Below are 24,717 nucleotides of genomic sequence, written 5' to 3' on the forward strand. Positions count from 1 at the left end.
AAGAAAAAGAGCCTAGAGGGGAGTGAAGGCTAGAAGTAAAGAGTACATTGTATGAGTCAAAATGGTTTTAATGTAGATATATACAGTCATATTTGTGTTCAATGGCTGATGTGTAACATGCCAGAGATAAAACTGCAGGCATTTCTAATTTCAACATGAGCGATTTCCTCATTGAAGAGAAACAAGCAATTATGGTAATAGTGGATTTGAAATTCTCTACCAACAGACTGTTCATAAAATGAGTAGTTTCTAAAAGCATTGACAAATATCAGTGGTAAAATACGGGCTGCAGTCAGCAGTGCAAAAACATATTCAAATTCTATATTGGTAATTATTTCCATAAAAGTAATATTAACAATCCTACTCCATGTAAGATTTGCTTGTTAAAATTCTATATAAATTTTGTTTGGGGCATATTTTTTATATATATATCTACACACACATACATATGTATACATGTACATATACATATTAGACACACACATAAATAAAAAATACACCTGTGTATACAGGTCAGCCTAAAGTCCTTACTAAATATTCACACTAATCACCATCTTTGGAGATATTTAAAACCAAATTGGATGAGGTCCTAAGCAACCTGCTGTAGTTGGCCCCACTTTGAGTGAGGGGTTGTACCAAAGACCTCCAAGAGGCTCTTTCCTATTAGGAAGGAAATCAAGATCTAGCCCTTCTGGATCTGTTATTTCAATTGCTCTTACCCCTATGTTACTCTATTTTTGTCTTTTTCCTTTTTCCTTTGTAAAAGGAACACAACACCAACATAAGAAACATTTTAATTTTTTTCTCCAGACAAACAAACAACAGAAAATGGAACCAGATGACTAAAAGAAAAAAGAAGAATACTCTAAAATGTATCTCCTTTCTGACAAAAGAGAAAACTGTTTGTAAGTTCTCTTCCTCCTTCTGCTACTGCCCTCCTCAGGGAAGCTTTATGTCAGAGGAGATACATTTCAGCAAAAAAATTCATGTTAAGAACAACAGAAAACTATAATATAAAATTCAGCTTAACACTTCTGACAATTAAAAAAATAAAAATGAATTAACCTTTGAAACTAGTGAAAAAGCCAAAATGGGCATCCTTCTATTGTTTCACCACCTAAAGAATAATTTAAAAATTGATTTTAAGCTCAGCAGTTGAGAAGAATTACTATAAAACTCGCCTATTCAAAAACTGCCTACCCAGCTGTTGTCTTTACTTTTAATTTTCTTTTAGGAGGGAATGGCTTTATATTAGAGAAACCTTCAGGAATTAGGCCCAAATATACAAACTTATTTTGTTCAAGTGCTCTGATGGTCAATAGGTACAAGGTTGAAAAGAAAAAAAAGTTTGCAGGCACATAAATTTATGGTGAAGGAAAGCTATTTGAATATTTTCCAATACATGAATGTAACCACTTGCATTGATTTTTCCGAAGGCTGCAGACAATAATTCATGTGCTTAATTGTTCAGAGGAGTCATCTGATATAACTACTTGGGCTATTTTCTTGTTTCAAATTAAGAACATTGGTATTTCTGAAGGAACACAGCAAGGTCAAAAACTTTAGGTATTCATTTTCTATGTTCATTATTTTCATATATCAATAAAATAATTTTCAGGGTTTTTTTTAGACAGTATACTTTCTGTGAATTCTTTTTCTTCAACAATACCTTAAAAAACAAAACCAGGTTAGCATAACAGAGAAGTTTTAGTCTAAGTAGAACCAGGAGTTGAACTCTGATTTGTCTTCAGGACTTTTAAATAAATCTAAATCAAAAAGGTGGGCAGCTATCTGTCTTACATTTTCTTATAGTGTGTAAGAAACTTCAGAGTTAAATGAGAAAATACTTTCTGAGTTATGTTCTATTGTCTACCCTATAGTTCAGCTGTCTCAGGTGTCAAGTATTTTCATCTGCAAGTGAGGTCAGATGAGGTCATTATATAATTTAAAACCCAGAAGACAGTGCTGCAGAAGGCACCCCTTGATATAGAATAATTATTCTTATTATGTGGTATTTTCTCTTCTGTTTAACTAGAGTACTCGTTAATACTAAGTACGTACACACATACTTGTGGGAGCAAGTATGGGAATACAGTGCAGTAAAAGCCACTAATGCTAAATCCCTTGAGACATCAAAGTTCCAGCACAGATTTCACAGGAGTGACGCAGACACTCAACCGTTCAGATTTCTCTCAACTTCTCAGTCCCACCACCTACCTACCACAGCTCTCCCAGCTTAGGGCACTGAACTGGAGAAGGCTTGTCCATAAGCAAAGGAGTGACTGTGACTTTAAAATTCACCCCAGGATATACCCAGGGACAATTTGCTGCCTACCAACTCTTCCCTGTTCCTTTCAGAGCCCTGCCCTTCATAACGCAGAGCCACTTCTGACCACCATGAACAACTTTCTTCCATCCAAATGGCAATAAGGTGTACAATTCTCAATCTATTGCAGAGTTTTGAGCCCATTCTGGAGTATTTACTGGTCCTTCATGTCCTTTCATGCCACAAAGTCATTTCATTACTTGCCAATCATTTTGAAAAATTATTCAGTAAAAATACAGTTAAAAACTTGAAATATGTGAACAAATTACTCCTGTTTAGTTACCAGTCTGGCCAATAACTATATGGAGCCTTAATAATGCACATAAGAAAAATAATTTCTCACATTACTTATGAGCAACAACTGTCCTTTTAGATTTTTAGCAAGACAAAGGATACTATACAGATTGCCATAAAAAATGCTTCTGATGTCCATAACAAGTTAATAATTAAATCACGCCTTTATGTAAAATAGCAGCAGCTCCATTCACACATCAGTTAAAGATAACATCCCAAAGTTCCCCCTAAACTCCTTAACAGAAGATTCTTGTTATTTTTAATAGTTAAACGTTTACTAGATTAAAAAAAAGACTGAGTAAATTCATACATCTTCATCAAAAATTATAGTCAGCTGACATTTACTGAATCTTACTTTCCCTCTTCAAATGCTAGCACAGCACACCCCAAACTGCGTATCTAATGATAGGTTACTAAAAATAACCTAATTTAGCTCATGCCAAGAAATAAACCTTGGATTTTCAGATTTAAAGCATACACATTTAAGACTGCATTGTCAGTTATACCACAAATGTCATCTAGGACTGAGAAAAGGCTAGAGACCAAGCCCAGCAGAGGTAAAACTGATATATCTACCTAAAACACTCCTCATGATCATTACTGTTGGAGGGGAGGGAAGGGAAGGTGGGTGTAGAGCAAAAAACATAGCCCTAAATGCCCTCCCTGTTGGCAAATGAGGTGAAAAAAGAAATCATTCACACGTCTAGCTTTCCTATTTAATGTCCATTAAAAAATATGCAAGCAAGACCATGCAGCTCTATTTATATATGAATGCAAATAAAGTTCAGCATATCAAGCATATTTTTAAAAGATGAAGTAAAATGCACAAGAAGATTTTTTTATAGATCTGGCACATTTTGATCAACAGAATTGGCACAGTCTACAACTAAATGTACATTTTTAATGATTATCATTTTTTTTACCTCCAGTTTTAGTGCTGAGATCCTGAATGCAGAAAGCTCCAGCGCTGGATACTGCTTGTTTCTTTTCTGATCTTCCTTTTCTTTCCTTTTTTTTTTTTTTTTTTAAAAAAATTTTTTGATACTTTAAAGTACAGAAAGATTCCAAGACAGCCTTACCTAGATGAAGAGACTCTGGTGTTCGGACATGACCTCCCTAAAATCTTTGGTCAATAAAAGAAAAAAAAAACAAAAACAAAAACAAAATGAAGGAGCAAACAAACAAACAAAAGAGCCCATTGCCAGTTAGCTCCTGCTAGCATAAAAGTTCAGATTTCGCTACTGAGATCATTGCTCTATTCTAAGCAGTTTTGCTCAATGTGTGATTCTAACAAAAACACCCTCTGCAGCTGGAGGGAGCCTTAACTAAGCACAAGCCTGTCAAGCTTTTCCCAGTGACTTCTGTCTACTAAATTCAGACTGATGTTTTGTGAAAGGGGCCTCAACAACCAGGCCCAGATTGCCTGAAAAGTATTTCCTGCCTTTGAGAGAGAGGGAGAGGGAGAGAGACACAGCGAGCCTGACTGCCTGCCTGCGCCAGGGAGAGGGAAAGGGAGAGAGAGCACAGAGGTGGGAGGAAAGAAAAAAGACTACAAGACTGAGCATTTCAAGGCATTCAGCTTAATAAACTGCTGGGCTATTTCTGTCAAACGGGAAGATGTGTGCTACAGTTACATAATGTAAAACTGTTTTCAAACCCCTCCCTCCGTTTTTTTTTTTCCTTTGAAAAAATATTTTATGCATCTCAAATGTTCGTGCAAACATAACAGTTATCCAGAACAACTGGAGAACGTCTCTGAAACGCCTGGTCTTTGGCACCAGGTAGTGAGAAACAGGCAGAGAACAACATGGTCTAAACTCAATTAACACGTTGCATTGACAAAGAGTCTAGTGCTATTCTGACGACAGTTAGATAGATACTGTTTACATGCATATGCTAAAATTGTATTCGGACTCAAGAGAATAAGCTGGATCTGAGAAAATGAATGCTACGGTTTAAACACAGTCATATTGCAGGCAGTGGTATACATTGCTTTACCTCTTCAGTGAATCCTCCAGAGTCACACAAACCCAGCTCTGCAAAAGCAAAAGGACAGACTCCATCTTGATCATATTAGTATTTTGCTGACATAAAACACTTGTAACTACTTCGTTCCAGTTTGACAGGGTGCCTGAATCACGTCTCCAGAGTAACCCACAGCATCTACATCCTTTGCTCTATACAAATTTAGTGAATATCATCTGTTTATCTTTTCTGCTTTCTTCTGCCTCCTCTGAATGACTTCCTCTTAGCTGTTCCAGCCTGAGAACTTGGATTACCATTTGGTTTTGATTAAAACCAGACGGACAGCTCTGTAGAAGTTTGAGGGTAAGCTAATGGAAATGACTAGCATGGCTTTAATCAGTGTATCTATTAATAATAAATATTAGCTATTCATATAACAAATTCTACTAATAAACACATGCAAAAAACATCTTTGGTCTCATATTTAGTTGAAATAACATACTCAATTTTTATTCCATTTAATTCAATGTGAATCATAATGGCAATGACCCTGTATGATTTCCAAACTGCAGGGTGAAGCCAACTCTTTTTTTTCTTTAAAGAAAGGAAGAAGTGGTTTTACTACATTTAATCGTCATCCCAGGTGGGTCAGTCATACGTCATTTACCTTCCAATGACCCCTTCAGCCAGTGTAAACCCTCTTTATTATTACTCTGAATAAATGATTTTACCATTACTGATCAGGTTATTGATTGGAACCTTTGGACTTTGGCTGGCCTTCAGAGGGAGCTGTAGAGATGCAGAAGTAAGACGCTGCATACACTATGCTACATAAAATAGTGCCTGGACATTTAGTGAAGTGTCCATTCAGCAGGCCTGCCACAACTGGGACAGGATATTTATTCTGAAAGAAGATAGGACACCTTCATAATTACTAACTGCTGATACATGAGCTTTCTACCAGCTTCCAACAACTGCCTTTTAAGTGTTTATATAATGCCTTCATTAGCTAAAGTGAGTCTTCTCGAGGGCATTTCTTTAGTTAAAGAAACGCCAGCCCTGTAGGGCTGTCTCCAGCTCCCACTAATATGGTCATATCTGGAGCTAATTTGTCAAGCTTTAGCTCCTCAGCATGTGGAACTTTGTGCTAAAGTCTGCTAAATTTGCTGAATGTGGTCTTCATTGTCGTACATGTAATTCTATATATGCATTTTTCAGCCTTAAAATTACAGTATTAACTTTAAAAGTTAGTTGCAAAATTATGCAGGCCCAAATGGAAGTGGGTTTGAAATTTTTCCCAGTAGCTTTCATGTACATGGACTGTGGAGGTAGACAACCTTAAGTGGAATGACTGACCAGGCTAACCTCTGCATCTTCAAAGACAGAGGTCTTTGAAGCCCATAAAAGGAAATGGCATATGTGGTGGTAAACTCCTAACAGTCAGAAGTGCACCCCCAGAGGTAAATAGCTTTTCAGAATTATTTTTAACTATATTTGTCTAGCCCGAGATCTGAATGCATAACTTTCACTCTACCGTAAAGTGCAATTTATACTATTTTCCTGAAAGATTTCCAGTTTGGAATTCAGTGAATAAATTACATGTTGCAAAGAGACACATTTTATTTGCAATTACACAATTGTGTAAATTACACAGTTTTGAAATTTATTTTTGGGGAATCAAAATAAAACAAAAAGCCTTTAGTTTCCTTACAGTTAAAATTTATTAAGAATGTTGGGTTTTGTACCAAAAAAGTGATGAAAAATTGAAACACACTGTTCCAAAAAAATAAACAGATATTTCAAGACACAATTTTAATTAAAATGTTTTTGTTTTTTTTTTTTTTTCCCTAATTATTTTTCTTCAGTTAAACTTTACTTAATGTTCTATCAGGAAGCTTTGGTTTCAATAAAAAGGGTTTTTTTGCACAAGGTGGTCACAGGAATGAGACATTTAAAATGTGTGAGGATGTATTTAAAAGTTACAAAATTATTCAGACATGGTTTGCTCTGTGAAACAGTTTTGCAAAGACAACTTACTTTCAAACATTTTAATGCTTGATGAATAGCTAAAAAAAGAGAAAAGGACATCGTAGACAATGTCTGTCCATTTCCTGTCTGTCTGAGAAAACTGAGGACACACTGTCTCCTATATATCTTTTCCTGCTATCTCATCTACAAAAAAGAGGGGAATAACCAGAGTTTCAATACTTGTTCTAAGCTGCTTTAATAAAACTTTAACATGATAACTATAAAAAAAAGCATATAACAGTATTTTAAGGTGAAAAAATAAAAGAAAGAGCACATGGAATCAGAACATCTAAGTCTGAAAATCTTAATAATTCTGTTGGATCTTGGACAATCAATAGAACTGAAAAAAGTAAATAGAGGAATGGAGAAGTAATAAGAAACAAGGTAATTCACTACTGAGACAAGTTAATAGCACTGCTGTACTTTGTAAGTGATAAAATGCACTTCCACTGCAGTTGGACTGGCTATACTAAAATGTTAGAATTTAGCTCCTTGCTATTTCTGAGCTTAAATCAAACTCAGAGATGGTCTTTTTTGTTGGTACCTCTGCAGCTTGGAAAACCATATGGTTCAAAGCTAGGCCATATAAATCAGATATTCAGACAACTCAAGTTTCTGTTTAGGTAATGTTAGATGAAGAATTATAATATCCTATTATTATTATAACTATATTTTATTTCTAAAATAATTATAAATCGAGAACAATGTATGAAAGAATATCACATATATAATGCTATTTATACATAAATATAAAATACTTTTTGTCATACTAGTATAAACTGAATACACTCCATGACATATAATGGAAAGAGAAACTAATAATATGCTATTTACATGATCCTATGTAAAATGAACTACCAAAACGATTCAAAAACTAAGAGAAATTCAAGGTATTCAAGCAATTTCTGTTGTAGCTGTACACAGATATTAATATATTACAGACATGGATATTTTCAGCCGCTCTTCATTTGTCTGAATATGTGATTCTTCTTTCTAGACCTAGAACTACATGTTGTGGTGGGGCTTTTCCATAACCCAGTTCTTGCTCAGTCAACTCCCTATATAAATCAATGAGAATTTATCTGAATCATGCAGCTGTGTTTATAGACAATCATTAACAGACAATATAGCAATGGTTTATTGCATGCAGAATTCAAACTTCTGCAGTAAAACAGAATCACTAGGGTTTGTGGACTGACACGATCTGTTTTCATGCTTAAAAAGCAATCCTGCGGAGAAAGTAATGTATATAGAAAACCAAAAAAAAAAAAAAAAAAGAAAAAAAGGAAAAAAAAAAAGAAAAAAGGAAAAAAGGAAAAAAAAAAGAAGAGCACCTGAGGTCTTACTCTCATTTGTCTTAAGCAATAGAAATTGCCATATGCCTTGTACAAAAACATGAAAGCTTTTGCTGACATCTTTCTTTCTTTTTCCTAAAGAGTGTAGTTAAACCCAAGATATTTCCTCTGATGACTGAAGAAAAAAATCTATTTTATTTAAATACGCCTGGAAACTCCTGAAAGTACAGCAAGACAGAGGCAGACATCTCTGTTTTTTTAACTGTTTCCAAAGTTTCAAGATTTGCTTTTGCTTCACAGTAGAACTGAATGATTTCATGAAGTATTTCATACTTTTGCATTTCATACTGTATCAAATATATTATTTTGTTCATGCCAAGACATTTCATGAAGAAGTGGTCAGGTATGAGAGAAACCCAGATTTCATGTTCTTGTTCTGTTCAGATCCTATCCTTGCTAGGTCCCACTGCACTGGAGTACAGTAAAAATGCGTTGCATGAAGAAGTCTAAAAAATGCTCTTTACAACTTCCCAGTTCCAATAAATTTACAAATGGTTATTTCAGTAAAATGACATTCATTTCAATATGTTAAGGCTACGTCTATATTTAAAATTCTTCACTGCCAAGACTTTATGAAGAGGATATAATTGAAACTACTTGAGAAATGTCCTTATCAATCTTTAGATAGACACTTTTCAGGACTCAAACTCACTAGGAGAAGCAACAATACCTGCATGTATCACTGTGAGAAATAGTGTATCACTTAAACCCCCCCCCCCAAAAACCCAAATAAAAACAATTCTAAATAAACTGTTCATTTGCAATTTGCTAGTTACATTTCTGCAATTTGGAATATTGAATTCTAATTGTCAAAGAACCTAAACTTCTTAATAATTTAGACAGAAACATTTAAATCGTTGTTTAAATGCCTATAGTCTTGCATCTGTTTATATACCTTCCTGTTCTTAGTGACATGTTAACAAAGGTTATCATTAAGCCACCAAAGGGAAAAAAGAAAGATAAGGCCATATTGCTTTTTATTCAAAGTTTCTAATTTTTCCACAGAAGATAAACTCTGAAATCCAGAGGTTCTCCTGAGGCAGGCACAAGCACCAAAATAATATGCCACAAAAGGACTAACACTGATTAAAGGAATGAAATGACTTCCAAAATGGGTATATGATAATCCTTATGCATATCACCTATTTTTAGTACTGTTTGTTCTATTTCCTGTTTAGGACTTTTTGATCATTCAAATTCATGTTTGAATGAACAAAAGAAGGATTTTGTTTATAATAGATTAGGCTATTTAAAGTGTGTTTGTCAGACAACAGTCCCTGACATGGATTGTTAGCCACTGCTCCAAACAAATCTCACTCCTTTACAAGCTTCAAATGTTGATAGGATTTTCTGTGTTAGTATTTTAAAAACTTTTCTTCATTAATTTTCATATCAAACCCTTTCAGGCTACTCTATTTTAGTAGGGGGAAGCATTTCAGAAACACCAAAGGTGGATGCAATTAAATGTCATGAGGGCAATGAAACTTCCCTCGAATTAGCTCTCAAGTGCATCTGCCAGTGGACATGCTGGTTTATGAACACACCTTTTCTTGTGTTGGCAAACTGATGACAAAACCTGTAAGAGTACAATTACTGCAGTCCCCATTGAAATAAAAACTGCCACAATCTACAACTTCAGGTTTCTAGATAAGTAACACTAAAGTTCAGCAAGATGTTGCAAAGTTATTTGGTTGATACTGTTACATAATGATGTAAACTGAAGTTAAACCGCAGTTTCAAGAGCTAATTGAAAAATAAATGGTTCCAGTCTCACTGGAATATGCTATCTTGATTTTGGCCTTTCTTCTACCTTTTAGTAATTGTTCAATGTATCTGTCATAACTTGGCAAGAAACTCAGAAAGCTGCATATTGCTGAACTATATCTTACATTTCCTGTTGTGAAGACTATATCTTCTATTCTGGTGGTGTCTTTCAAGCAGTTATTAATTTTTAAATCAAGCCCTTTTGAAGACAATTTTTGTTTTAAAGGCCGCAAATTTCAAGCAAAAGTAAAGCATGAAGATGTAAGTAACTGACTTCTGTTTTCAAGTATTGCATAAAGGTATTTTGTTTACAAGATAAGTTAAAAATGATCGCATGGGTAAGGGTGGTACATTTTATTTCCGTAGAGCTGACAGGCACTGATAAAGCAGGATGCATGCTTACATATGGTAAATATTAAGGATAGTAGCATTAAATATTGAGTACGAGTAGACAATATGCAGTCAGGTTCTCCAACACTCTTCAAACTCTCAGTGAAGACAATTCTTTCCTTAAATCTCATTTATATGAATGTTCTTGGAAGGATATTGAAGTACATTTACTTGAAAAGTCACGTTTTGTTCCTGTTATTGTTCTTGTGATAGGATTGAAATGGCTGCACTAAACTCAGGGGAACCACTTCAATTTACAGCAGTTGAGGATATGGTCTGTTTGTTCCAGACTTTTGCAAGCTATTTGGATTCATCCTTCCCAATTGCTTTCAGGACTGTGGAATGACACAGTCTCTCAATGGTCACGTCTGTTCAGCATAGCATACATGAGAGCTTTCAGACCTAGAATCATAGAATCATTTACGTTGGAAAAGACCTTTAAGACTAGTTGAACCATAAACCTAACACTGCCAAGTCCACCACTAAGCCCTGTCCCGAAGTGCCACATCTATACCTCTTTTAAATACCTCTGGGGATGGCATCCAACCACTTCCCTGGGCAGCTTGTTTCAGCGCTTGATAATCCTTTCAGTGAAGAAATTTTTCCTAATATCCAATCTAAACGTCCCTGGTGCAACTTGAGGCTGTTTCCTCTCATCCTCTACTGATTTTTTGCAGTTGTTGTCTCTCTGTATCTATATTTACTGTTTATTATTTTATTTTTGTACACCTATTCCAAATGGAATCTAAGAACATAGAAGCTGTTGATCCACTTCCTAAACCCCCTTTCTGTGGTTGGACGTGTAAGAGCATACAATAACATCCAGGAATTTATTCTCACAGTGGCAAATGAGTGGGTGAATAGAGAAACACAGAGTCCTCTGACCAACTTCTGGGAGTACTTGCAGTAAGAAACTGTGACAGTGGACTTCTTCCTAGGAATTAATCTAAAAAGGTTACCTGAATACCAAAAGAATTTAATAAGTACAGGAAATGTTCAGCAGAAAGTCTTATGAACCATTAGGTCAAATCAAGTTCAGACCGGTACATTTCAACAGTGCTATTCAGTTCCAGGAGACAAAAATCTACATAAGTAAAGTAATTATCATGGTTATTTCTAAAGGGAATGGGTAAGAAAACTGAACTCTTCATCAACCTGTAGACTGTTTGCAAAAGAATGGATTATGATACAAAAGTAAAAACACTCTATATTTACTTATTGTTGCTGGCTTTGTTTTTCTTACTGAGTACAAATGCATAAAGTTCTTATACTGCCACTGCTTGTAGTATTGTCTTCTGATGATGTTAACCATATCTTATGCAAAGTTTTCTACATGCATTATAAGGCTATTAAAACCACACAGCTATTTCCAGAAAGAATTAAGAGTTTATGGACCACCACTTTAAACATGATAGTATCCCTTAACCTCATAATTGCCAGTGGTTAATTGCAGAAAATATTGGACTTTTTTCTAGCTGTTTCTGGCTTCACATGTGACTGAAATATCAAACACTGAGAAAAAGGGTTATAACCATAATGTATAATGAAAGCCATTTCTAGATTCTTCAGTTACTGCATGCCTATCTATGAAAAAAAGCTATTTATAAACCTCTATAGAACATTTAAATGATAATACATTTAACAATGAAATCTTGGTGATCATTATTATCAAGAGACTATGACAAATTAGTCATTATAGTTGCTTATTAATTTGGTATCACAGCTTAAAGTCAGAAAATTAAAACCAAAAAGTGATAAAAAATTGGTTTAAATTATGTATGTCATCTCCTGCTTATAATGATCCATCTGCAACCATCTATTGACTTTATATGCTGCAGCTGCTTAAACTGCTTGACAGACTGAAGGACAGAGAGCTGAGGAGAACCATGCAAATTAAGATTAAGATCACTTCTTAACCTAACCTAACTGGACATCCCTTGAGTTATGTGGAAGATGGCCAGTGGACTCCATCTTACAAAATGCAAAATCTTAAAATATTTATTTCTTCAGTGCTGCTGTTATGGAGAACACTATACAACCATATATATGTCTGGGGAAAAGTACATTTTGTTTGAATATCTAGGAAGTACTTTCCACTCATTAAAGTTGTGCCAAATATCCCATTAAAAAAAACCCCAAACATAACGTTGTACTGATCTATCTGTGGCTTCTGTAATGTTAATCTGCTTTCCAGATTAGTTCTCAATCTTCTGAAGCTCATGACCCACGCCTAACTGAATATGTGGTGTTATTGTCAATTTTCATCCTATACAGCATAAAATGTCAAAGCCTTGTTTGTTTTGCATTTGGATACGTACACCCTGTTTAACATTTCTACAGAATGTATAGTTTGTGCAGACTCTGCCTTTATTATCTCTTTTGCAAAATACCCTAAAAATTTGTTCTTTCAGTATCACATTTCATTCCATTAGTAATCTCTTTCATCTTCAGAGTCAACAAGAAAATACTTATAGTGGTACTGTGCTTGTTCTTAAAACAAACCAAGCAAGGCTGTTTGTCTGTTTCCTGAGAAAATACTTGGGAGACATAAATATAATTACCACTGTTTTCTTGTAGAAACTGCTGATTACTCAAAATAAATTCAGACTTCCCAAACAATAGGGAATTATTGGATTACTTCAGACAGATTCCTTCCTGGTATCATTTTATTTAGTGTCATTAAGTTTAGCTGCACTGTGCTGCCTTAAAGCAGTTTGCATAATCATTAGAAGAAATACATTATTTGATAAGTATTGTCATTTACATGACAATATAAATCGTCATATATGATGACTGAACAATCAATCTATACAAAACACAAGATTTGTTCAGATCAAAATTGTAAGTTTTGAATACAGAGAGAACTGCATAGGTACACCTAGTGACAGATCCAGGCTTCCAAAAGGATAAACTTACATTCCAGAAATACATTTAATTTGGGCCAAATACATATATAGCTTTAATATATTTATAGTTTTTACTGCTGTCCTTATGGAATCAAATTGAAGAGTTACTGCCTCAAAGATGAAGTTTTTGTGTTTTTTGAAGAAAGACCAAGGGGAGAAAAAAAAAGAATAAAATATATTTTTTTGGTAGAGAAAAATCCTTCTGTAATATGTAATTTTACATAGCAGGAATCTTTCAACGAAAGGGCTATTTTAACAAAAAAAAAAAGCACCAGAGACATTGTATTTAAGTAGGAAATGAGAATAGGCTTATAACTTTTGAGTACAGGTAATATTAATACACAAATAACTATAGGTTATAGGTTAATCAGTGCTTCATAGCAGCTAGAGGTATTTAGATATATTTAAATACTGAAACATGTACTGAACACTGTATTTATGAGTGGCAACTAATAAATCTTACTTAGATAAAGTAAGAAAGTCTAAGCTAGAATTTTTCTTTCTGTTGAAGAGAACAGTACAAAGTAGAAGGATCTTCAGAACAATTATGTATCTAAGATACTAAGCTTAGAATTTATAATGTTGTCTCTCTACAGACATAAGGAGTTTTCTTTGACAAAGTGGTAGTCATTCTCATTTCTGTGAACTACAAGCTCATATCAGTACTTTCTTTTTCTGGTATCACATGGACAGTCTAATTCTTTATGCCAACAAAAAAAGCTTCGAAAAAAGCTAAGATGCCACACTTCCTTAACAGATAGGTATTAAAAAAGTGTGCTTTCTTAACTTCCTTGGTTTTGTGAAACATATTATTCATTAATCAAAGGCAGTAGCTTCTCAACAAAACACCACAATATGAAAATCTCTGTTACTTCAGTTACTGAAATGTAATATGAGTTTGACACAAGAAAACTGGAGTCTGTGAATGACTATACATGTTATCAGGATTTTACACAGCAGAAGGAATTGTAGTCTGTTTCTAGTGGTTTTTTCAATAGCCATATAGGCTCTGAAAACTGCTAAGAATGAAAAGGTCCCACATCCACCCAATCTCAAAAACTTTCAAAGACATGTATACAATGTGCTGGTTCTTAGTCCTGGAGAAGAAAATGTTTGTATAAAATGCTTTTTAGGTGTTTTAGCTAAAATGGAAGTTTCTCAGCAAAATAAAAAAATAATAATATGACAGCAACTGAAGCAGATGCACAGCCAGCATGCAAATCACTTCACAGCATAATGCATTTAGAGATAAGGTTATTAGCTATCTCAATTTAAGTTGCTTTTTTAAAAATCTTTACTAATTAAAGAAATAATTACTAAATTTCTAAGAAATATAAATAATTCATAAACAAATTAAACATTCTTTTAATACCAAGAGCATATTGACACTAAGTTAAGGACCAGAATCTTTCAACTTGAAATGATGGGATATGTGGGATGTGGATGAAATTTGGCCATGTATATCTGTACAGTCTTGGTTCATGTTAACCCACAGAACTGAAAGATACACAAGTTAATTCTGGAGTTAAGACCAAGTTTGTCATTGTGTTACTTCAGATGTATATAGTGTTGAGCGTTGCCTCAGACTGGGTTTTATTTATGGAAACAGAAGGGAATTCTTCTGTTCGGCTCCCCACACTCTATGGGGGCACACTCCCCTGTCCATGTGCCCAAGTGAAGGCTCATCATCTCGCCCTGTCCTGGCCCCTGTGGCCCACTGCTTCCTAGTGAGCTCTGACAAAACAGATTTAAGTCCTCCTGCAACTTGATTTGCTTTTGGAAAATTCAGTCTAGATGAGAATATAAAGGAACATAGACAGTGAGCTCAGCCTGCTAACAGCAGCAAACAAAAATAATTTAGATGTTTCAGACATCAATCTGAATAGTATTTTACACTCTACAATGCAAGTGTTTTCTACTTTTTAAGCTACTCTCAACTATGACTATCTCATGACAGACCATCCCTTCCCTTCTAACGCTGATTTTTGAAGTTTTTAACGTACAGTTTTTACTTACATGAAAAGAGACAGAAGAAGAATTTGGTTTTAGAATTTGCTTTAACATGAAACTCTGGTAAACATATAAATATAGGAATTCCAGATGACACATGCAGTAGTCTCCGAAATGCCATTTTATTTCCCTATTTATAACTTTTTAATTTGATTTTATGAATATTTTTGCAGTATTCCAAAAATTACTACTTATATTTTCCAAAAAAAAGAAAACCCAAACCAATAACCGTATAAATCAGCACAGGTTTGGTTGCAAAAATGGCTTTTATTTCTAGACTACAGGTTCCCAACCACATATAAAATTTCTGTTAGTACCATACTTAGTATTGAGATCATACCAATTGCAAAAGGTGGAGAAAGATCGACATGCTACAAGACATTGGCTAGATTGCAGATAGGAAATGGGATCTGGGATGTGTCTGCTGAGAATTACTGAAAAACAAAGTGTGGTGTAGATGCATGTTTTTAATTTTTATTAGGAGGTCTATGGATGCAGATTTTCAAAACACCTAAGAAAGAGTAACCATAAAGATAAATGAGGTTTTGTGGGAGAGAACAGCTTTAGTATAACACTTTGCTAATATTACAGACGTAAAAAACCTCCAGGGTGCAAAGACAGGCATTTAAGCATAATATAAATGTTCAGGCAAAGGTATATATGAAATTGCATGTTGTTGTTCTTTAATCTTACTATAATTTTATTCAGAATTCTTATGAATTAAGGAAGGTCCCAATTTGTGATTCACATTACTTAAGGCAGAACACCGAGGACAACCTTTCCATTTGTAATTAGATGTATCAAGGGCTATTGAACAAAGATACAAACTCTAGCTTGAGTTTCTGAGCTAAGCTAAAGACTTTTGAGGAAACCGGAGGGCTAAAGAGAACTACCAGGGAAATCCTCCTTGTGAGGTGGTCCTGTTCTTATATTCTTTCATGACTTGCCCCTAGTAGAATTTGCTTCTGGCCACTGTGATGACAGAGTATTGGGCCAGATATACTTTTGATCTGACCTAGTCTTGTTATACAGTACCACCATTCTTATGTCGTCTTATGACTACATCCTCCTTGTACAGAATATCCAATTACAAAATCAAGAAAATCCAACATTTCTGACAACTCTTTGCCTGTTTTTTATTTCCCCCTTGGAGATATAGAAGAAAAGGCTGAAACTTACAATATTTGTTAACAGTTTAATTGAGTGTCTATTTTGTCCACTTACTAACTTATTAAGAACTGAGAAGACTTAACTCTTTTATGAACAAGCTTTTTTGCTAATGGATCTTTCTGAAAACTTGAGTACAATATGGACTGGGTCTGCTGGAACTCAAAGAATTGAGATGAGCTTCTTTGTTTTACCAGGCAAATGTGCACACTGTGTAATGAGCTGTGGAAGAGGTTTCAGTGGCAGGAATGTTTGGCCACTCCAGCATCTGGGCTGGTGTGGAGAAGTCTGCCTGTTACTGTGTCCCAGATGAGATGGCTTGACTCACCACAGATACATGGTGAAGCCCTCCTGCCTCTTCTGTAGGGGGAATAAAATTGTTCATCCCCTCCAAGGAATTCATGACACTTTCCAGGGGAAGACTTCCTTCAGTCTCTTCTCCTGTATGAAGGGTAGCATCTGTTCCACAGAACACAGAGCTAGATGATTCTGGAAGAAAAATATCTGCCTTTTTTTGCCCCTCCCTTTCCTTCCCCTAATTCCAGCAAGTATTAAAATTGAACCTAATATAGAAATACCTCCCATTCATCTCAGTTGGCTGCTAATACTGAAATCTCTGAATGACAGACATCAAAACCCGTTTGTTCTCTAGACCACACTACTTCCCTACAGCACAATTTGAGATAAGCTGTTTTAAAGACAGCTGAGAGTAATTTCAAAACACAAGTGTGAACTTATTAGGACAAAAGTACAGAAAGCAATGATGCAAATGTGAAAATATTTTTATTCTAGTCCTTCTAGTTGCCAGATGGTAATTAGAAGGATGCTGTGATGAAAACAAGGAGGCCATCAATAGCTGCAGCAGGTTTTTCAAATGTGACTTCCATCCAGGAATGGGATAGGACTCTGTGGGGACAGTGCAATCACTTAATGCAGGTTTTGTTAGTGGATCAGGGCATATGCTCACTTTTTTTGTAAATATGAGTGAAGACATATCTGCAGCACCAACACTAAGTGGGTTGGGAGATCACCGCTGTACATTACATACCAGTGCAACCACATTGCATATATCTCTGCTTATGCTGAGCTATATAATTCTTAGAAAAGTGCTTTTTTTAAAAAAAAAATCCCCCAAAACTCCCTGAAGCTCAACAAAACACAAACCCCCTCAACATTTAAATTAAAACCAGAGGATTTGGTGGTTTCCACATTAATCAATGCCCAGAACCCATAAGAAAAGTAAAATGCAAGTAATGTCTCCATGAGATGAAATGAAATATCTGATATGTAACTGTTGAAGAAAGCATTTAGCTAGTTCACTATTTCACACAAATGGCAAGTTGCTCCATGAACAGCAGGGATAATTCAGTCTGATTTCTTATGGTATTATCTCTTACATTTAGATTCTCAATGCTCACTCTCAGTAGCTTTCACTCTTTTCCAACTCTCTTCAAGCCTAGTATTCCTAAACTAGGAAGCCAATAGGTTCAAAAGTTAAAGACAGATATACTCAGAGTTGCATACATCTCACTTATTTGAGAAATCAATCTTAAGAAGAAAGGAATTTGAAGAAAAACTGGGCCTAAACAATTTGTTTTGGAAAACAAAGATTAAACAACCAAAATGCATTGAGACTGTTAGGGAAAAAAAACCCCAAAACCAAACAGGAAAAAAACCTGAAAGGCAAAATTTCATCCACACTTTTCTAAAATGGAAATTTTAAGTTGCTTTACTCTAAATAACTTTATTTTATAAACGTCCTTCCTTATTATTTGTCTTTAACAGCTAATACTGTGAAAAACTAAAGAGATGTTTTTTGATTCCATTCATATGTTTTTTGATTCCATTCATATTCCATTCCATTTTATGTCCAGACAAGCTTTCTTCCACTTTTTCAAAAATATCAGTGAGCCAAGACTATCAGCTATCCACAGAGCTTTTTACACAGCACTTGCTGTACCAATGTCTACATGATCTTGCGGTCTATTTAGTCTAGTTTTGGACCACAGAGCTTATGTCTACATTGGTAAGTAGTGTTGACCAACAAAAGTAAACCTGTAGAGGAAAATAGCTGAGGAAGTGAGATCTATATTGTATACATTTTGGAGGTTTTGTTCTTTGAACTAGTTCTAGTTGGGTGTCCTGGGCTAGATGTATTACATGTGCTCCATGTGATGCAGTTGTTTCTTCCCTGAGGGGGATGCTCCTTGAGCCTGTTCTGTAATGCAACACAAAACATAGTAAATAAGGATGACTGGGAGATTTGCCTCAAAATATGCTCCTGATGTATTAGGAGCCTGGAAAAAAGAAGAAACCTCATTAAGGGAGTTTCTGAAACAACCTGTCTCAGAGGAAGTTGTGTTGGTTTTGTTAGGGGGAGGAGGGAGTTTAGCCCTTATTGATATTGATTAGACATTGGGGTGATTTGTTAATCTGTCTTTAAAAATGCAATTTATTGAGTTCTTTATAATTACCATTATGATATTTTTTCCACTAAAAATGTATTGCTGATTTTGAGTAGAAAATAAGATCACATACAACTTTCATCTTGAAGGGTTTCCGCTTCCCTTTTTACAGAATAAATATTCTATTCATCCCTTGCTGATGCTTTCTTCCTCTTTCCATTCTTGATATTTTCATTGGCAATATTTGTTTCTTGCATGGCATTTTAAAATTGAGTACATTTCTCCAAATTTAGCTTAGTAAGACTTCTTTTCCTCTCTCTCAGATTTCCTACTTTTCTTAGTCTGACTACCATGATTGTTCAGAGCCTCCCAGCTGCTAATCCTTCTAGAAATGGCAAAACTGACAATGATAAAGACTGTTTTCACAGCTTTTTTTCAAGTCCGTATGTTTAACTTGAGCAAAACCAGGATAAGCACAACAGTAGGCTTTGAGTTTATTTGAGAAACAATGATTTTTCCTCAAATACAAGGGACAAAATAAAACATACTGGAGTAAATAATAGCACTATATCCAATTTGTTTGTCATTATGAGAGTGATACTATTCAAAGATTTGAAGGCAATAGAAAGTTAAGATAAATTGAAACAAACTGTTTTATTCCCATACTCCATCATTTATAAGAGCAACTCCAGTTAGTGTTTCTATATAAACATAAATGTTTCAGTTGCAAGGAAACTCCCCACTGAGCTAATTAGGTAACTGGAATTTGGTCTTTTGAACAGAAGTTTATACTGATAAAACAATCCCAATTCAGAACAAAATGAACATTGGCACACAGTGCAACTCAGCATTGCTTGTAAAATCTTATTTTATTTTATATAGCTTATAGTTACCTAATTTACTAATTAAATTTCTCTAAAGGACAAAGGAGCAAGGAGACTCTAGAAAAGAAACATGCATCATGGTATGAAAGTGGGGAAAAAATTAAAAAAGGACATTTTATCAAGTGGCTTGAGAGAAGATAATGAAAAGATACCTGAGAAATGGTGACACACTATACACCGCAAATATTTTGGGGGAAGATAAAAGATTAGTAACACATAAGGGAAAAAGATGCAAGTTATATGTTTTTAAAAAGAAGTTAAAAATTGGTGAAATGGAAAGGAAGGAAAAAATAATATATGCTGTGTTCAGATCTGAGGACACCAGCAGGAGATGTGCTCACCTATAACTGGTGTGAAGCAGACCTGAAGATTCAGCTGTGATATTCAAAGTAAAGGAAAGTAACTGTTTTTGCTCTGCCTCCCATGACAAACTGAGGTTTAAAGGAAACATAAGAGAAATGAGATATGCTTTACCAAGAGGCCAAAGTTAACCAAAAAGAGTATTTTGGATAAGAGTATTTTGTTATCTGAGTAGTTAAAGAAGAATAACTCAAGATTAACAATACTTGATAGGAGCCCAACTTCCATGCCCTTCACCCCATACTAGATTTTTATGATTAGTTTACAAACTAGAGAAAGGAGAGATTAAAAACAGCTTTTCTGAGAGAGGGGCAGACATCTGGAATGTTTTCCAGACATCATACACATTTTTCAAACAAAATTTCTAATTGCTCGAAGTGGTAAATATAGCAAAGACATGTATTGTATGCTTTTGCATGAAGCTTTTACTGCAAGTTGTTTCACCTACTCACATATTTAGTCATATACACATACAAATATATATCAAGGTAAGGTATATCAAACGCTTTCATATCCACTGAATTCCACAATGCTTTTTTTTTTGTTGTTGTTGCTATTGTCTTTAACAAATCAAATTTTGCGTTAGAAAAGGCCAGTGTTTGTACACTAGACATGAACTCTTGTCTGTCTAACCAAGATCAATTGTTGAATTATTTGTCTTGGCTAGATTGATAGGCAGCCTGTTCTCAGTGAACTAACCGTTTTTATGCTTATCAGCATGGTTTTAAAGAAGGTATCATAGTAAATTCTCAGTGACTCAGTTTCCTTTGTGTTAAGGAAAGATGTTATTTCTTTTCCTTCCTTACCATTCAAGATAGTAAGTAGCGATTCAGCACTGTCTGCCATAATTACCTAGAAGATAGCTAAAAGCAAAAAGTAAAGCACTTAACAGGGGTAGTGCAAAGTTATGCTAATCTAAGGGAGGTTCAAAGCAGAGTGCGAATGAAAACACTGAAGTATGCTTTTCTGCATATCTAGGTAACCCACAGAGTCCCTTAGGTATAATTTGGAAAGATCAAAGGGATTTTCTAAATCCTTTCCCATCTTGCAGTTAGGAAAAACATAGTTATTACTAGCCTTCTCACAAAACTTCCCCTTTTGCAGAGAAGGTGTTCTTGATTCATAGTGACCCCTATGATTAAAATACTTTGAGAAAGCTCATGAAGACAAATTCTTCATCAGTGTGCAAACTGTGTATTCCTAGCTGAACTTCAAGGAACAACAGAAGAAAATCCTAATTCCAAAGGATTGAAGGGAAATCTGCAAATCGTTATAGTGAAGTCTGACACAGAGCTCTGTTACTGAAGCAGGGTTCCTAATGGACAACAACTAGAAAAAGCACTTAAGAATGGCATAGGAAGGAAAGACAGAAAAGTTCCTTCTGAAAAGAAAGTATAGTGACCCAAAATAAGGTCCACTCCAACTAAACCAGAACTGTACCACTTGAAATATTGCAGTGCTTCAGTAATAGCTTTGTTGTTAAATGCAACCTGTACTTAATGCTTTACATTTACTTTTGTCACTGAGTCCAATTTTATAATCAAAAGCTCAACTCCTTAAACCATTGGAATAAATGTGGGGTTTTTTATATTTTTAGGTTTATTAATTCAGAGAAAACTGACAAATCTGTAATACTTTTATTTTTGGAGAGTTAATTATTCCAAGTACACAAATCCTAAAATTTGTGAATCTCAGGATTTTAAGCTATGTTCCTCAGTAAGAGAGAAACCTTCCTAAGAGTCAGCTTAGCAGCTGTCATCAAGGACTGTGATGCCTGGATAACTGTCCTCAGACAGGTGTAATTCCATTGTCATTTCTGAGGACAAGAGAGATTTTATTAAAATCTAGAAAGAGGAATGCAGTTTTAGACTGTAATTGATTTATGTCACAGTTATAAGTTAATGCAGTAAGTGATTTACAGTGACTACAACTCAAAAAAACGAAAGTTGCAAAAAAATTTTCCTCTGTTAAGTAGACCTATTCAGTTAGCAACGTGCGTAACTGAGTTTCTCCTTCCACACTTGCAGTTCGGATATTTAACCTGATAAACAGATGGAAGCAATCATATATCATATGTGATCTGAGACTACTAGAAAAATGAGCTGGTCTGCAGGATGAAAAATCTTGAGAACAACTGATTTGTAACAAGCTCAGTGTCTGAATCCAAACAGTTTCTCAGTTCATGAGATTTCACTCACACTGCAGTAGAATTCTTCCATTCCAACAGAATTCAAAGTGGAATTCAGCACATATAAAGCCTATTTATAATGGGAAACTTCTGGAAGATTTGAAGACTTATCCTGACAGATATAATGAACTAAATGAACTCCCAATACTTTCCTCTGAAAAATGGTAATTTTTTGGAAGAGCTGCCATCCTGAAATATTTCTTTCCCACCTTGATCTCTCATTTTTTGTAGATTCCAGGTACCACTATTCACAATTCAGAAGATTTAGTCTCTGATTCTTCAAAGAATTAGTTTATTAATGAAATACTTCACAACTTGTTTCTTTTATCCAGTTCAAAGAACCCCTAAAGCTCTCCTACCTATCAGAAGGGTCACAGCAGGTTGTTAAAGGAGCCTGTGCAGGTTATCTCTTCTTGCTTTTCAACATGCATATGCAGGCCATGTGACTCCAGAATAGATGGACATCTTCATTCTCCATCAGTGACTTGAATTTTGCAGCCTGACTAAAAAGGAGAAGCTGAGTCAGTGAAAGATTAAGCAGGACAAGGGAACAGTATAGGAATAGTAAGGAAGCTTCTTAAATCTTCAGGATTAATTAACAATGAAGAGGCAGGGACAGAAGCTTTGCTTTTTGCAAACTCTCCAAGGATTAATGAAACACACTTTATAGTATAGGGCAGGAGTTCAATCACCTCTTCAATGAGTCTGAGATTATAGTTTCTTCTAGTCATTATTTCTACCATTTACTTTATTCTGCAAACTTAGATGGGGGAAAGAGAGGAAAAGCAAAGGTCTAAACATGTCAGACCATACTTACTGGCAACAGATACCAGAGCTGTTTCACCTCACAGTAACTTTTCACCAATCTAATACAGCCATGCTTTGGAATTACTGATTTTCTCCAAGCTCCAAAATGCGTATTGGTACACAGTGTGCAACATTTATACATCCTGAAGGCTGGGTTCTGTAACCACCCAACAAACTTAACAGATGCCCATAGAGTATGTTGAGATATGTTGGATTATATCCAATAATAAATGCAGATTCACAGGGCTTTTTTCTTCTTTTTTATAATCATATGAACTGTAAACTTGGGCCTAGGCTTTCAGCTATGATTAAAGGCCTAGTGTGGTATAATACAGCTGGTTCAGTTTTAAGGAAGAAATTACTGTTAAGGCACAAGAAAATACATAAGTAGGAGGTGTGCAGAGGGTCATGAGTTTTCTCATCAGAAGCATGACCACCACACACTAATGCATACTCCTTCAGGACCTACTACCTGCTGCTATTAAAAAAAAAAAAAATCATTCCTTTACTAAGTCATAAATATCCTTCTTACAAGATCTCTTGTGCATGGCAAAAGATGCTTTAATTTAGAGTGATTTAGTAACCTCAATCATACATTGGCAGTGAGGTTTATGTATTTTTCTGGTAATCATTTGTCAGTTTGGCACATATATGCAGCAAAGATGATGTGACTGGGTAACATTCACTATGAATGAAAGTACAGAATTTTCTAAAGGTGTTTAATCAAAAGAATACAAAGCAACAATTGAAGTGTAATACATGTTATGCACTTTAACACATAAATTGCACATGTCATATCTTAAAATGTACTTTCATAACATTTGCACAAAGCATTAAGTATTGTTCAAAATACAAGGTTAGGAATGTAAGTTAATTTAGAGAATAAAATATTATTACCCGTTTGGGAGATAAACAAAATCTACAGAGTTCAGTGATAGCACAATATTCAGTGTCATGTCTAGCTTCCTGGTTTGTGGTATTATTGGAGTTTTTAGAGAGGTAAGAACAATAATCCTGTAGCCTCCTATGCTATAAGCAATGGATCAGTCCAAATAAAGTAATTATAATAGGAAAATGTTTCCTTTGAAAAGTTTAATGACATTGAAAATATACTACACAAATTTCATGCATTTTCCTTATTTAACTGAAATTGTCTGTTGTCAGTATGTTCCTGTGCCACGCAGGAATATAAAGTAGTTATTAGTGGAAAAACAAAAGGACTTACGCAGTCAAATTAACTCCATGAGTTTTTACAAACTTACTTCCATGATCTATGCTCTTTATTACACAAGACTAATATATATAACAAATAGACACAGTATATGGAATAAGTTTCTGTATTTCTGCCTCCTGAGTTAGAGTTTAGTATTTGATGAGTTTCCTGGCAAAGAAAATAAGTTTTTCTAAGATCTGTGGCAGCAGGAGTCTGTGACTCTGATCCTCAGCAAACACTTGGACAGCATCAATAGATACTGCTGCATTTTAAGGAGCCACGAGAATTTGATAAGGAAATTATTTGATGAGAGTGAGGGTGCCAGAAGAAAGCATCAGAAATAACAAAGCCATCACAAGAATGAAAGTTTTAAATAATGCAAAAGCAAAACCGAGTGAACTGTTGCTAGCACTGTTTGCTCTTGAGGTGAATGTAAGAGTTTTTCAGGAATGATTGCTGGCTAAAAAAGGTCTCTTTTACAGAATCACAGAATCATCTAGGTTGGAAAAGACCTTAAAGATCATCCAGTCCAACCATCAACCCAACATTAACAGTTCCCAACTACACCATATCCCTCAGCACTATGTCGACCCTACTCTTAAACACCTCCAGGGATGGGGACTCCACCACTGCCCTGGGCAGCCCATTCCAACGC

The 24,717-nt window shown here is 35.1% G+C and overlaps 1 protein-coding gene across 4 annotated transcripts in view; it reads right to left on the minus strand.

Moving 5' to 3' along the window:
• Positions 1–22,538, minus strand: part of DLC1 (DLC1 Rho GTPase activating protein) — a 254,089-nt gene extending 231,551 nt beyond the window's left edge. The window contains exon 1 of one of the 4 annotated variants that reach the window (XM_074866282.1): positions 22,402–22,538. The gene's annotated coding sequence lies outside the window, so the exon portion shown is untranslated. Of the gene's footprint in view, positions 1–3,543; positions 4,010–22,401 lie in introns of those variants that run through there. The other 3 variants (XM_074866281.1, XM_074866283.1, XM_074866284.1) reach the window with 3 other exon arrangements.
• Between the last annotated feature and the right edge of the window lie 2,179 nt (positions 22,539–24,717).

This window comes from Strix uralensis, chromosome 4 (genome assembly GCF_047716275.1).
Source record: "Strix uralensis isolate ZFMK-TIS-50842 chromosome 4, bStrUra1, whole genome shotgun sequence".
Taxonomy (NCBI): Eukaryota; Metazoa; Chordata; class Aves; order Strigiformes; family Strigidae; genus Strix; species Strix uralensis.